At 46.7% G+C, this 12,927-nt stretch overlaps 2 long non-coding RNA genes across 2 annotated transcripts; both read left to right on the top strand.

The window, feature by feature from the left end:
- The first annotated feature begins 1,532 nt into the window (after nt 1-1,532).
- LOC310696660 lies at nt 1,533-7,702 on the top strand. Its single transcript, XR_014520679.1, has 2 exons — nt 1,533-1,813; nt 1,864-7,702. It is a non-coding gene; the product is annotated as an uncharacterized lncRNA (long non-coding RNA).
- Nucleotides 7,703-8,364: 662 nt separating this feature from the next.
- On the top strand, nt 8,365-11,465 carry LOC310696277. The gene is made up of 2 exons (XR_014520508.1): nt 8,365-8,888; nt 11,119-11,465. It is a non-coding gene; the product is annotated as an uncharacterized lncRNA (long non-coding RNA).
- The last annotated feature ends 1,462 nt before the right edge of the window (nt 11,466-12,927 follow it).

Genomic DNA, 12,927 nt, shown 5'->3' with positions numbered 1-12,927 from the left:
TTACCCTGCCCTTTCCAATGTGGCTCCTGTTTACAGGAGTTGTATGAGAAGCCTCCAGAGATCGGCAGCTGTCAGTCAGAGACCTGGTGTCATGTCAACCAAGTAAAATGCTAATATGCTTGAAACTGCAAGGTTAATGTTACCACAACTGAAGGAAGAAGGCTTGCATTTTTAAGAAGCTATGAGTATTGACTTTTGGGAATTCCCAGGTGTCAAAAAAAAAAAAAAAAGGTTATTATGCTTTTGAATTCTGGTGCTGGAGGAGACTCTTGAGAGTCCCATGGACTGCAAGAAGATCAAACCTATCCATTCTGAAGGAAATCAGCCCTGAGTGCTCACTGGAAGGACAGATCCTGAAGCTGAGGCTCCAAGACTGTGGCCACCTCATGAGAAGAGAAGTCTCCCTGGAAAAGACCCTGATGTTGGGAAAGATGGAGGGCACAAGGAGAAGGGGACGACAGAGGACGAGATGTTTGGACAGTGTTCTCGAAGCTACCAACATGAGTTTGACCAAACTGCGGGAGGCAGTGGAAGACAGGAGTGCCTGGTGTGCTCTGGTCCATGGGGTCACGAAGAGTCGGACACGACTAATCGACTAAACAACAACTACTGTGGCCTGTGTTTTGTTAGCCCAAAAATGGAAAACAAGTGAGGTCCCAACTAAAGAAGAATGGCAACTTAAACTGATGGAATATGTGCAGCTTGCAGGCTTAACATATAGAAGAAGAGAACAAGAAGAACCATGGAAAGAGAAGAAGCGAAGTCACTGATATTTTAAGCTTTTTTAAAATGAACATTCTAAAATGTAAAACAGAAAAAAATTAATATATGTTTTTACAAAAAAGAAAGTATTGACTCTTGGAGAAGCTTCCCACCCAATTTGTGGTCTTGGGGGTTTTTCAACTAATTTTCTCCAGGTGTACCTTGCAGCTCCTGTCTATTGGTTGTCTAGCTCAGTATTGTCTAGTCTATACTGGTTCACAGGCAGGGGACTTCCCCAGCCCTAACTGAGGTGGCTGAGGGATTGAACCCTGGCCTTCTACATGCAAAGCAGATGCTCTCCCTCTGAGCTATGGGTCTTCCTAGGCTACAGGCTTAGTAGAGGACCTAGGCTAGATCATGCAAGATCTTTTTCAGTCTGGGATGACACGGAAAAATAAAGATGATGCTCTGCAACAAGGCGTCACAGAGGAGGTGCCTGTCAGACGTAAATAAAAAGCAGTACTGTATTGATTCACTTGCTGATAGTCTCCTTTCCCGGGACTAACATATCTACTATGTTAGAGCACCATCTGGAGGCTATCTTAGTGAATAAGTTACAGATAGGTAGCCGTGTTGGTCTGCCATAGTCAAAATAAAAAAAATTCCTTCCAGTAGCACCTTAAAGACCAACTAAGTTAGTTCTTGGTATGAGCTTTCGTGTGCATGCACACTTCATCAGATACACTGAAACAGAAGTTGCCAGATCCTTCTATATAGTGAGAAGGTGGGGAGGGGTATTACTCAGAAGGGTGGTGGGAATGGTAAAGGGAGATAGGAAAGGTTTCTCTCAATATTTTATTGTGTTGCTCTCAAATATTATCTACACATAGTAAATTCCTGCACTCTGCTAGGATGGTTAAAAACAGCCCAAAATTGCAGTTGCTTGCAAAAGTCTAAAACAGACAGGTCAGGAGGTCGTTTTCTGCCTAACCAGCTATTTGAAACTGCTGATATTAGCTACAGGTCAGAAGGTCGCTTCCTGCCCAGCCAGAAACTGCTGTTAACCGAAAAACCACTAGCAAGATGTTTCCTGCCTTACTTCTGCTTTTAAGTAATGCAAGAATAAGAAGAGATACGAAGGGAAAGCTTAGCTAGCAAAAGAAGACACGTGTACAAGGAGGTGGGAGGGAGTGCTTGGCTTAGCAGAAAGACAGGAATGTTTAGCAAGCAATAAAATGTGTTTAGCAAGCAATATTTGCTAGCCGATTGGGGAAGTCTGGGGGTATAAGAAAGTCTGTTGAAGTGTCTTGCTTTACAGCCAGTATATTTTTAGGAACTATCCAGTTGGCTGTCTCTGAGTACAGACCCTGACTCTGTGCTCAGATCTCAATAAACTCTTTTTCTCCAAAGAAGATTTTGCTTTCCTGGTACTTTTGTTCCCTCCGAGGTCCAGGGGATGGCGTGGCTAATGGATCCCTAGGTAAATAAGGCTTCATCTCTCTGGGGGCTCGTCCGGGATTTGCCCCCTCCCCAAATACGGACCGGAGGGCCAGGCTCAACCAAGGTGAACAGCTCCGATCGGCGTTCGCATTTCCAGTGCACACCCTGCCAGTTTGTAGGGGGAGATTGCCACACCGTCCTGGAGCGGAGACATCTAGTTGAGGGAGAACAAGAGGACAGAACGGCGCCGAGGGGACAGGTCCGCAGCGGAGAAAGGTAAGCCCGAAGGAAAGGGCTAGGGGCCCGAGGGAAAGGGCTAGGGGCCCGAGGGAAAGGGCCAGAGGCCTGATCAGCCTCACCTGGTAGTTGGCAGTAGAGTGCCCGTGCAGTAAGAGTGCCACCAGGAAAGGAATTGGTAAAGGTTTGGGAAAGGGAATGGGGCAGAGGGAATTGAGTGTTTTGTTGACATGTTGTGTGTCAGATACTCCAGTGGATGAATTGTTGAATGAGGGCCAAGGCTTAGTGTCCCCTTGGCCGAGCGATTGTAGGGTTGTGCATTTTCTGACAAACTGTAGCATGTGGAGTGTGAGAGAATTTTGAAAACCCAGTTAGGAGGGGAGTATCTGAAAAAAATAGGGTCTGGAGCAAGCCAATGTATTCCTCTGGAATGCTTTTTAAATAACTGGAAAACAGCCACGAAGAGTGATGATTCAAATTGAAAAACAGAGACTCAAAACTTTATGTGAGGTGGACTTGCCAACCCAGGGAACTGCGTGGCTTTGATTTGCAATTAATCAACCCCCTGTGGCAAATCAACCCCCTGTGGCAAAATATATTAAATGTCCACCCAGACCAGATCCCCTATATCTCTACATGGAAGACCAATGTAAAAAAAAAGAATCTACCATGGCTAAAGTCTTGCTGTGACAGCAACACACAGAACAGGATTTGTACAGTGAAGCCTCTGGTGTTAGAAGACCCAGAAGATGAGGAGGGGGAGTGATTAAGCCACCACCTTACACTCCACCAACAGCCCCTCCACCCCCCCCAGGCCAAGATCAAGAAGCACAGGGAGGTGCTGGTGTAGGGGGAGGAGGACCTGCGAAGGAGGATAGTGAGACGGAAGAAGAGGAAGATGAGGAAGAGTTTAGGAAGACACTAGATGATATGAATCAAGGAAAGAAAAGGTGGACAGAAAGACAGAAAAAGAGACTAAAGGAGTTTGTAAAGCCATTTGAGGAAGAAGTTGGATGTAAGCCCCTTGTTAGTTGAGGCAGCAGAATGCTGCACCCCTGAAAAGAGGAAGAGATGGCAACGTAAGTGGGGACAGGCGGCGAAGAGAGTTATGTCTCACAGACAGTATGAGAAAACCAGGAAGGATCAGGCAACTGGAGAAATGCCCCTTCAGAGGGTTTATGATCCACCAGCCCCTGTCCCAGCTGGACAAGCGAAGGCACCACAGACAGCATATACCCTTTTCAAGTGCAGATGTTTGTAATTGAAGAAATCAGAACCCCTCTTTTGAGGAGAATCCAGCAAAGATTGTAAAAAATTGTTTGAAGGGATTTTTTTAAAACCTATAATCCCACTTATGATGATGAACAATATCCCCTGGACTCACTACTAACTACAGAAGCATTGCTTGGCCCCTGCATGAGTCAGCTAGGGGAATAGAGAAGGATCCTTTTATATGGGGCAGGGAACAGCAGCAGGCTTTTCAGGATCTCAAAGTGACATTACAACAAGCCCCAGTGCTTGGCATCCAAACCCCAAGAAGCCTTTTACCCTGTTCACAGATGAAGACCAGGGGGGTAGCCAAGGGAGTCTCATGCCAGAAACTGGAAAATTGGCAGCAACCTGTCGAATACTTGTCAGAGAAGCTAACCCCAACAGAACAGAGGTTGCCCCCCCCCCCCCGTATGAGAGTGATTGTGGCAGTGGCTACCCTACTCACAAAGGCAGATAAATTCACGTTTGGACAGGACACTAGCTGTGTGACTCCAAGAGGAAGTGCCAGATGCTGTTATTACATTCACGCCTGAAGTTTCAGGTTACCACAGCCCTTAACCTAGCTACCTTATTACAGGTAGGAGAAGGTGAACAAGGGAGCTGCCCACTCAGTCTTACCTGTGCCTGTAACAAAACCCACAAACCAAGTGGTTAATATAATTGGAGCTACAGGTAAATCACAAAAGGCCCCGTTTTTGCAGTCTGTTACCTGCTGCCTAGGTGGCCAAGTAGTCCAGCACAATTTTTTTGTATATACCAGAGTGTCCCATTCCTTTATTGGGCCGAGACTTGTTAACAAAATTACAAGCCCAGATTTCCTTCCAACCAATGGGGGAAGTAATGATGACAACTGGACCAGCAGGAGAGTTTTCTTTAGACATGCCCCTGAGAGACCATTGCTGCTTGATGATGGTAAAAGAAGAGGAGGGAATCCTCCCTGTTAGCCTGCTTCATGATGTTGACCCTGGACTATGGGCGGAGGATAAAAACCAATACCCCATCCCACGACAGGCAGCTGAAGGAGTGTGGGTGCATTTGAAGCGATTGCTTCAACATGGAATCTTGAAACAATGCCAATCACAGTGAAACACCCCACTGTTGCCAGTGAAGAAGGAAGATGGTGGGTACTGCATATAGGCCCCAAAAGTTCTGGAAAATAGGAAAGGATGAACAGGACTTTGAAAAACCATTGACCCAAGAAACAGGGTCTAATTGGGTGTTCATGTTGCCCTTGGCTTTGCTTAGAGTCTGTAGCCTCCCATTGAAACATATTCACTTGTCACCCTTTTGAAGTGATGTTTGGGAGACCGGTTCCTTATGTGTGCATGCTTTCACCTATCCCTGCTCAAGATGTGGAATTGAACAATTATGTACAGTCTCTCTCTCGAGATTCTCTCTCTCAACCCAGGCCCGAACTCCTTGCGTGACCAGTTTGAGCCAAGTGACGAGGTGTGGATAAGACTGGTCCCAGGCACCACTGCAACCGTGCTGGAAGGGCCCATCTGCTCTCCACACCCACAGCTGTGAAGATCGCTGTCACCACCCCTTGGGTCCACCACATTCAAGTGGGGAAAGCTGCTTCAGATTGGACTGTGTCTCAGCATCCTGAAGATCCCCTCCAGTGACGACTGCCTTGCTGATATCACTCCAGAGGCTGATATCTCTACGCACGGTGAAGAATTGGATGGGAGGGGCGCCCACAGGCAGCGCCCCCAACGTAGATTTAGAGGCACCACCAGAACTTTTGATATTGGTACCAGAACTCACTCCAGACGATGTGGAACCACGTTACACCCTTGATGAACATCAGTGGACCAGCCAAGAAGGAGCAACGCTCCAGGAAGGACCAGACAGCCGTGTTTTTGTGCCCCAATATCTGGCCAGCACAATTGTAAAGAATTACCACAAGTCCACCCATTTGGGAGGCCCAGCTGCTAAAGCACACCTTGGGAGAATATTCTACCTCAACTAACTGCTGCTATATCCCAAAATATGCCCTGTGCGCCAACCAAGAGACTGAGAACTATCACCCTTTGAACTTCTATATGGCAGGCCAACCCCTTTCGTCCGAGGCATCCCCGCCAGTTTGGGGCAGATGGGAGATCACATCACCCAAGAACAAGTGCAATCCCTGTGTTTGTTGTGTGTGTTTGCTTCCTTTCCAGGTATTCCCTCGAGCGTACACCTGCAGTCCCGCGGCAGTCTCGCTGAGCCGGTTCACCAGTTCCTCTGGGTGACAGCGTCTGGCGACCCCCTCATCCCCAACTGCAGAGAAAGTAGTCGAGGTGATCCCCTGGGTACATCACACGCATCTGAAGAAGGGTGTCTGGACTTGCAAGAGAAATCCTGCTGACCCTCTGAAGTTGATCATCACCTTGTGTCTGACGCTACCAGGAAAAAGCGTTAGGCCACGGGCAACAAGATCCTGCGACTAATCATCACAAGGACAGTTACAAATACTTTCTCTTTTCTCTCTTATTTTCTTTATTGACGTGCTCTATGTCTTATTGCCCTGACCCTACCGAACCATACCAACCCTATTGGCCTGCTGGCCTCTGCTACGACTGGTTCGTCTTGCCGGTGGTAAGAGATGGCGTGCTCCTTGGCTATTGGAAACTGGGGTTTGATGAGATTACCGTATTGAGACACCCCACTGCCCCGTTGTGGCTCCTCTCCCACACCACTGACCAGCACGCGTGGACAGTGCTCTTACGGGAAGCTGCAGAGACGATCGAAATCTATCTAGTTCTGTACCGCTCTTGCTGTTGTGGGAGGGTAGTAAACTGTTATCTGGAAGGTAGAGCACTGTACCAACCTCATTTGATAGACCAGGTCCTACTCTTAACCCAGGTGATAGATGGGACGGAACCTATCTTAATGCAAGTATTGCAGGGGTGGGAGCCTTAGCCAGGTGTGCATTGAAATTACTAAACAAGTGCCAGTAAGAATTGCCACCCCAGGATTTCAGCTTCCATATGCTCTGGTCACTAGGGAGGCAGCACGAGAGTTCAATCCACCCAACAGGGCTAATCGAAAAATTGACCCACATAGTGGGAGCATCAGCTCACCGGTGGGCTCTCATCCTTGAGGCTCAACAGGTAGTCGGGCACAAATATCAGTGGGCTCTTCAACAATGAGCACACCCCCTGAATATTGGTGGGAGGAACCATGGAGATATTGGGTTTGGTGGGTAGGAGTGATATGTACCGCCCTTGTCATATGGATGCTCTCGTATTTCTGTTGGCATGAACGGTATCGTATTTGTGGGAAGAATAGGCCCAATAATGCTTCTATTGCTTTTCTGCTTCTGTATACCCTGCTTAATGCAATGCCTGCAACATATGATGGGAAAGATGATGTCTCGCATGATGGAACCTCGCGTGATTGCTGTAATGAGAGAATATAGACCCCTACCCCAGAACGAATCTAAGTAATAGATTGTTCAAAAGAAGAGGACGGAGTAAAGGGAGATAGGAAAGGTTTCTCTCAATATTTTATTGTGTTGCTCTCAAATATTATCTACACATAGTAAATTCCTGCACTCTGCTAGGATGGTTAAAAACAGCCCAAAATTGCAGTTGCTTGCAAAAGTCTAAAACAGACAGGTCAGGAGGTCGTTTTCTGCCTAACCAGCTATTTGAAACTGCTGATATTAGCTACAGGTCAGAAGGTCGCTTCCTGCCCAGCCAGAAACTGCTGTTAACCGAAAAACCACTAGCAAGATGTTTCCTGCCTTACTTCTGCTTTTAAGTAATGCAAGAATAAGAAGAGATACGAAGGGAAAGCTTAGCTAGCAAAAGAAGACACGTGTACAAGGAGGTGGGAGGGAGTGCTTGGCTTAGCAGAAAGACAGGAATGTTTAGCAAGCAATAAAATGTGTTTAGCAAGCAATATTTGCTAGCCGATTGGGGAAGTCTGGGGGTATAAGAAAGTCTGTTGAAGTGTCTTGCTTTACAGCCAGTATATTTTTAGGAACTATCCAGTTGGCTGTCTCTGAGTACAGACCCTGACTCTGTGCTCAGATCTCAATAAACTCTTTTTCTCCAAAGAAGATTTTGCTTTCCTGGTACTTTTGTTCCCTCCGAGGTCCAGGGGATGGCGTGGCTAATGGATCCCTAGGTAAATAAGGCTTCAATGGGAGATTGGCAGATAGCTGAGATGAGCCTGTTTGGATTCTGTGGCGGAAGCAGTCAATGTACAAGTCCAGTGTGGTATTGCGTCCATCAGGAGGGGTCCATGTGGAGTCCCTTTTTGTGTAACACTTTTTCGGTGGTAGTTGGTGGTCAGTGTTCTGTTGGGAGGGTGGTTGTTGTTCTCCAGTGGGTTGAGAGGTGTTGTGTTGTGAAGTTGTTGTTTGTTCTGATTTGTCTTGTTGTTGTGTGTGTTGAAAATACTCCTTTAATTTAATAAGAAAATTTTATAAGAACACAGACCCTCCAAGTGTCCCTATTTTCCAGGGACAGTCCTGGATTTACAGAAGCTGTCCCAGTTCCTGATTTGATCCTGGAATGCCCCCCTTTCCCCAGGACATCTCTGTTTTCATCAGGGTATGGAGTTAAGCGACCCCCAAACCAAGGCGATAAGTATCTATACAACCTTTAGACATCTGAAGGCAGCCCTGTATAGGGATGTTTTTTAATGTTTAATGTTTTATATCTGTTGGAAGCCGCCCAGAGTGGCTGGGGCAACCCAATCAGATGGACAGGCTATTATTAATAATATTAATATCAATTGAATAGGGTGCCCCTATTTTCATTGGAGAAATGTTGGATCGCTTCCTGTTGGATTGGTATCTACATATAATAAACACCAGCCAGTTGTCTTCCTGGCCCAAACCTCAGCCCCATTCTTTGTTCTGAGATTTTCTCTGTTCAACGACAACTGCGTTTTCATTATTTGTTGTCCCCTTCCCTTTGTGATCCTGCTCACTGGAGGCATGCAGAAGAAGTGTGTGAGCTCGTATTATGTCACAAAGGTCTGGTGATGTCATGAGCCCTGTTCAGGAGTGAGAAACCTGACACAGTGCTTCATTAACTCAAGGGGGTCCATGAGGAGGGGTGTCTCCTGTCCTTTCAAATGGTAGAGGTGGAGAAAGGGTGATCTGGTCCCAATGGTGTCCCTGGAGGGTACCATCGGCCTGTTGGCTGTGCTCTTCACAACCCACTTCCTTGTTTACTCTGATGGCTTCATCAGCCAAGCTGTCCTCCAAGCAACCATGGACAAGAGACAGGGAGGAGGTAAGTAATATGATAGAGCCACAGGGCATAGCAACCTGAGAAATCAGTGGTGTCAGGAACGGAGGCAAAACAGACAGAAGGTGGTGACATAGCAGTAGGAAGATGGCAACAGTGAGAGTGAAAACCTGTGCCTAAAAAACCCACACCACGAATGTGGAATGTCCCCCTCCCCCCACCAGCTGTCTTCATATATTGATAGGTAAAGGACCCCTGGACAGTTAGGTCCAGTCAAAGGCGACTGTGGGGTTTAGGCGCTCATCTCGCTTTCAGGCTGAAGGAGCCAGCGCTTGTCCACAGACAGCTTTCAGGGTCATGTGGCTAGCATGACTAAACTGCTTCTGGTGCAACGGGACACCGTGACAAAAGCCAGAGCGCACAGAAACACTGTTTACCTTCCTGCCACAGTGGTACCTATTTATCTACTTGCACTGGCGTGCTTTCAAACTGCTAGGTTATCAGGAGCTGGGACTGAGCAACGGGGGCTCATCTTGTTGCAGGGATTTGAACCGCCGACCTTCTGATCGGCAAACCCAAGAGACTCAGTGGTTTAGACCACAGCTCCACCCACCATCTGCAATAGCTTTCCCTGGGCTGAACGCGGAAGCAGGATGTGCTGGTAAATGGGCAGAAAGAGTTGCCTATTAAAAAATCCTTTGAAACGTTTCATAGAAAGTTTCATCTCACAGTGGATGGTGTGGCACTTACAGAACAGCTACTGCTGTTCCAAAATATTCAGCAACATTTGGATAGATTTGGATAGGCAAGTGGCCCCACTGGCCCCATACCCTTAAAGCAGGGTCATATCCCTTTAAACAGTCGTGAATTCCCCCAAAGAATCCTGGAACCCCAGTTTGTTAAGTGTGCTGAGTTGCTAGGAGACCCCTATTTGATTCACAATCCCTCCTCCCAGGGAACTCTGCCCTGGGAATAAAATTGGGATGAAGGGATTTTCTCAGGATGTTGGAGGGTGTATGTGCTGTGTCCTGTTGGCCTAGTGGTGGTGGCACTCACCCTTCTACTGATAGGAAATGCTCTGTGGGGGGACGGCAAAAAACGGGGGGTTTCGGAGGGTCAGTTGCAAGGGAGTGAGAAATGTCCCTCTTTTCATCTGAGGAATGTTGGAGGGTATGTGAGTCACAAGTTGTCCAGGCTTGTTTACCGGGCAGAATGTTTCAAAAGCCAGGATCTATCTACGAGAACCCCAGGTTTGTCCAGAAATCCTCAAGGAGATTGATTGTGGCAGTCATGCTTTTGTTAAAGACAGATCGCTCACTCGTTACCTAGAAATGGAGAGCCATTGTGAAGTGTGAACTCTGTGCCCCAGAATTTCTCCTCTGCCCCAGGATTTCGTGAGATGCATTCAGTGGTTCCTCAGTAACTGGCAATTGCTAGAATGCATAGAAAACTAAATAGGCATGCCCAGCAGAAGTGGGGTGCAGTGCACTGTCCATAAAATAAATTTGTTCACAGCTGTTTGCAAGGGGGCAAAGATTGTCTGGAGAGGTGTCAATGTGGTGGGGAAGAGGGAGCGCATTCACCTTGTGCATTGAACCATGGGTGCCATCAGCACACACTGCATTGCTTTCAGATAGGCATGCATACATGTGCATTGACTGCAGCTGGATTGGACAAAAGGCTTTCTGCGCAGTGCAGGAGAGCAATGAAACTGCCAGTACAATGTGGCACAGCAGGGAGAATTATTTCCTCCACATCAGCCTCCAGCGGTGAAGCAGCAACAGTCTGAGAGACACGTCTGCAAATAGCTATATCAAATGCACCAAAAGTAGCATGCATGTGCGTGTGTTGCAAAACATTTCCATTCCTCTTGAAACCACCACTTTCTCAGGAAAACCCGGTTCTCATGAAAACTCAATGCAAATTTGCTAGAGGTAGTGTCAGTATAAACTAAGGGACTCAAATATAACGTTTTAAGGGTGTTTTAAGTGCATGATACAAATGTGACACTAGTTGGCGATTGTGAGCGAATGGGAAATTCAATATATATTTTAGAACATTTCTTTAAAAAGCATTTCCACACCGCTTTTTTAACTATATGTCTAGATTTAGCCTAAGAAGGGAATGTAAACACATTTCAGGGGAAGGGGCAGAATGGAGTGTCAGCACACAGAGTGAATGAAAGAGTGAGAATCATAGAAAAGAGATTTTTGATTCCCCCTTTATGTTTAAGGCGGGGGGAAGATGGAAGAAACATTTGTGGCTTCATCAACAGGGGAAGGCATGGAGGTGATCGACATGGCTGAGAGCGAGGACTCGCAACTGCTGGGGAATGCGGCCGTGAAGGACATGTTGCTGGACTTAGCCGTCTCTCTGAACACAGCCAGTGTCATGCTGTTTTTTTTATGCGTGACATAGAGCCCGAAGTCTTAGCCATGGTAATGGACGAAGACAACATGAACATCTACTTGTGCTTCATGATTGCCTTCTGAGAAGCAGCTGCGGCTTCATCGCTCGTGTCCAGGGACTTTTGGGGCTCCACCGGAGAACAGGGGCTTTTGTACCAGCTACACACACCTCCACATTCATGCCCCCCCGAGAACAATAAAACCTCTGACCAAAGCTTGTAGAGTTTCTTCTAAGTGAGAAGTGTGCCTTTTGACCCTCCCCTGGTGACACCTTGTCACAGGCTCTTGGGCTTTGAAAGCTTTCTAGAAAGATCTACCTAATCATGAGGTAAAACGGTTCGATTACAGGCAAGATACTGCATGATGGAAAATACCTCAGATTTGTTTTTTACATCTTCCGCCTGCACATAGAAAACCAAACGTCCGAGAGAATTCCAGCATAGCCTCCTCACAGATATCCTAGTTTTCTATGCGCAGAAGGGTTTGATGTTTATTTTTGGAGGAGGAGTTTTCAGTCATGCAATCGCCCACCTGTAATCTGAAGTGGGACACTTCCCATAGTTTCACCACAATGTGTTAAGTTCTGAAGAGAAGATAGTTTGGCTCCATGTAAGCCTCACCATTTGAAAAGCAGCTTTGCTCCGTCTTTTAAGAATTCAGAAGGCTCCCTCCTGATTGCTGAGGGAAGTTGCCTGGAGAAGCTTGCCTTGAAGTTATACTGAGGAGGCGGGAGATGTCTAATCTCAGCTACTACGGCCATCTCTAGAGGTTTTTAGAGCTAAGTGAGACTACAGTAGAAAACAAAAGGGAGAGGCCTGCTACCAGCCTCTCACATCTCCTTCGCTCTCATTATTAGTTAGAGGTCTGCTCCTCCATCTTTCTTCAGTCCTCAGGAGACAATTCTCAGAATTCAGGTCAGGGCCAAACTAGATGGGGAGAAACAGCAGCTTCAGAGAGGTAGTTTTTGTTGGCACCATGACTCTTTTCGGGAAGAGCTAAACTGCCTCCTCATGTCTCACAGCCCCCTATCCTGGCCAGTGTGAAAAGCCAAATCACATGAGCAGACTATTTTGAGATAGCTTTTTGCCATCTGCTCCATTCCTGGCACAAATAGGCTCTCCTCTTGAACTGCCTGGAGCCATCCTCTGCCTTCACCACTACTAGGTTCTGTCCCCCCTTGACTCCACCTGAGTTACCAGACATTATTGTGGTTGCATCCCATGAGTTTCAGGCTCCATGCGCAGCAAGTTCCACAATACAGTTGCAGCCATCTAGCAGTATTGAACACAGGTGTTTGGAGGGCAGATATTCTTTGGCTGTGGCGCTGAATAAATAATTTGCTCCCTAAAAGAATGCCTTGAGAGGCAAATTAGCAACAATTTCACCCCTTTCCTCAGAATGAACATGAGTTGGCAATGCAATAGCATCCATATGAAATACACGTGAAGACTATTTTTCCCTTTAAGTGAAACTGTGAGCCTTTTGTTTGTTTGAACTACACCTTGATTAAAATTTGCTAGATCTTTAATGGACCACAGGCCAGGTGACAACCTGTTGATTAGGCCTCCAGATGATGGAATAAAGACAACACAATTTCACTCCCTTTGACACATACAAAATCTTAAGGCTGTATCTCATATATATATATAAAGTGTAAAATAAAAACACATTTAGGA

The sequence above is a fragment of the Podarcis liolepis genome, assembly GCF_965112155.1.
Source record: "Podarcis liolepis genome assembly, chromosome: 17".
In the NCBI taxonomy this organism is placed as follows: Eukaryota; Metazoa; Chordata; class Lepidosauria; order Squamata; family Lacertidae; genus Podarcis; species Podarcis liolepis.
This window is presented reverse-complemented; position numbering and strand designations above follow the sequence as displayed.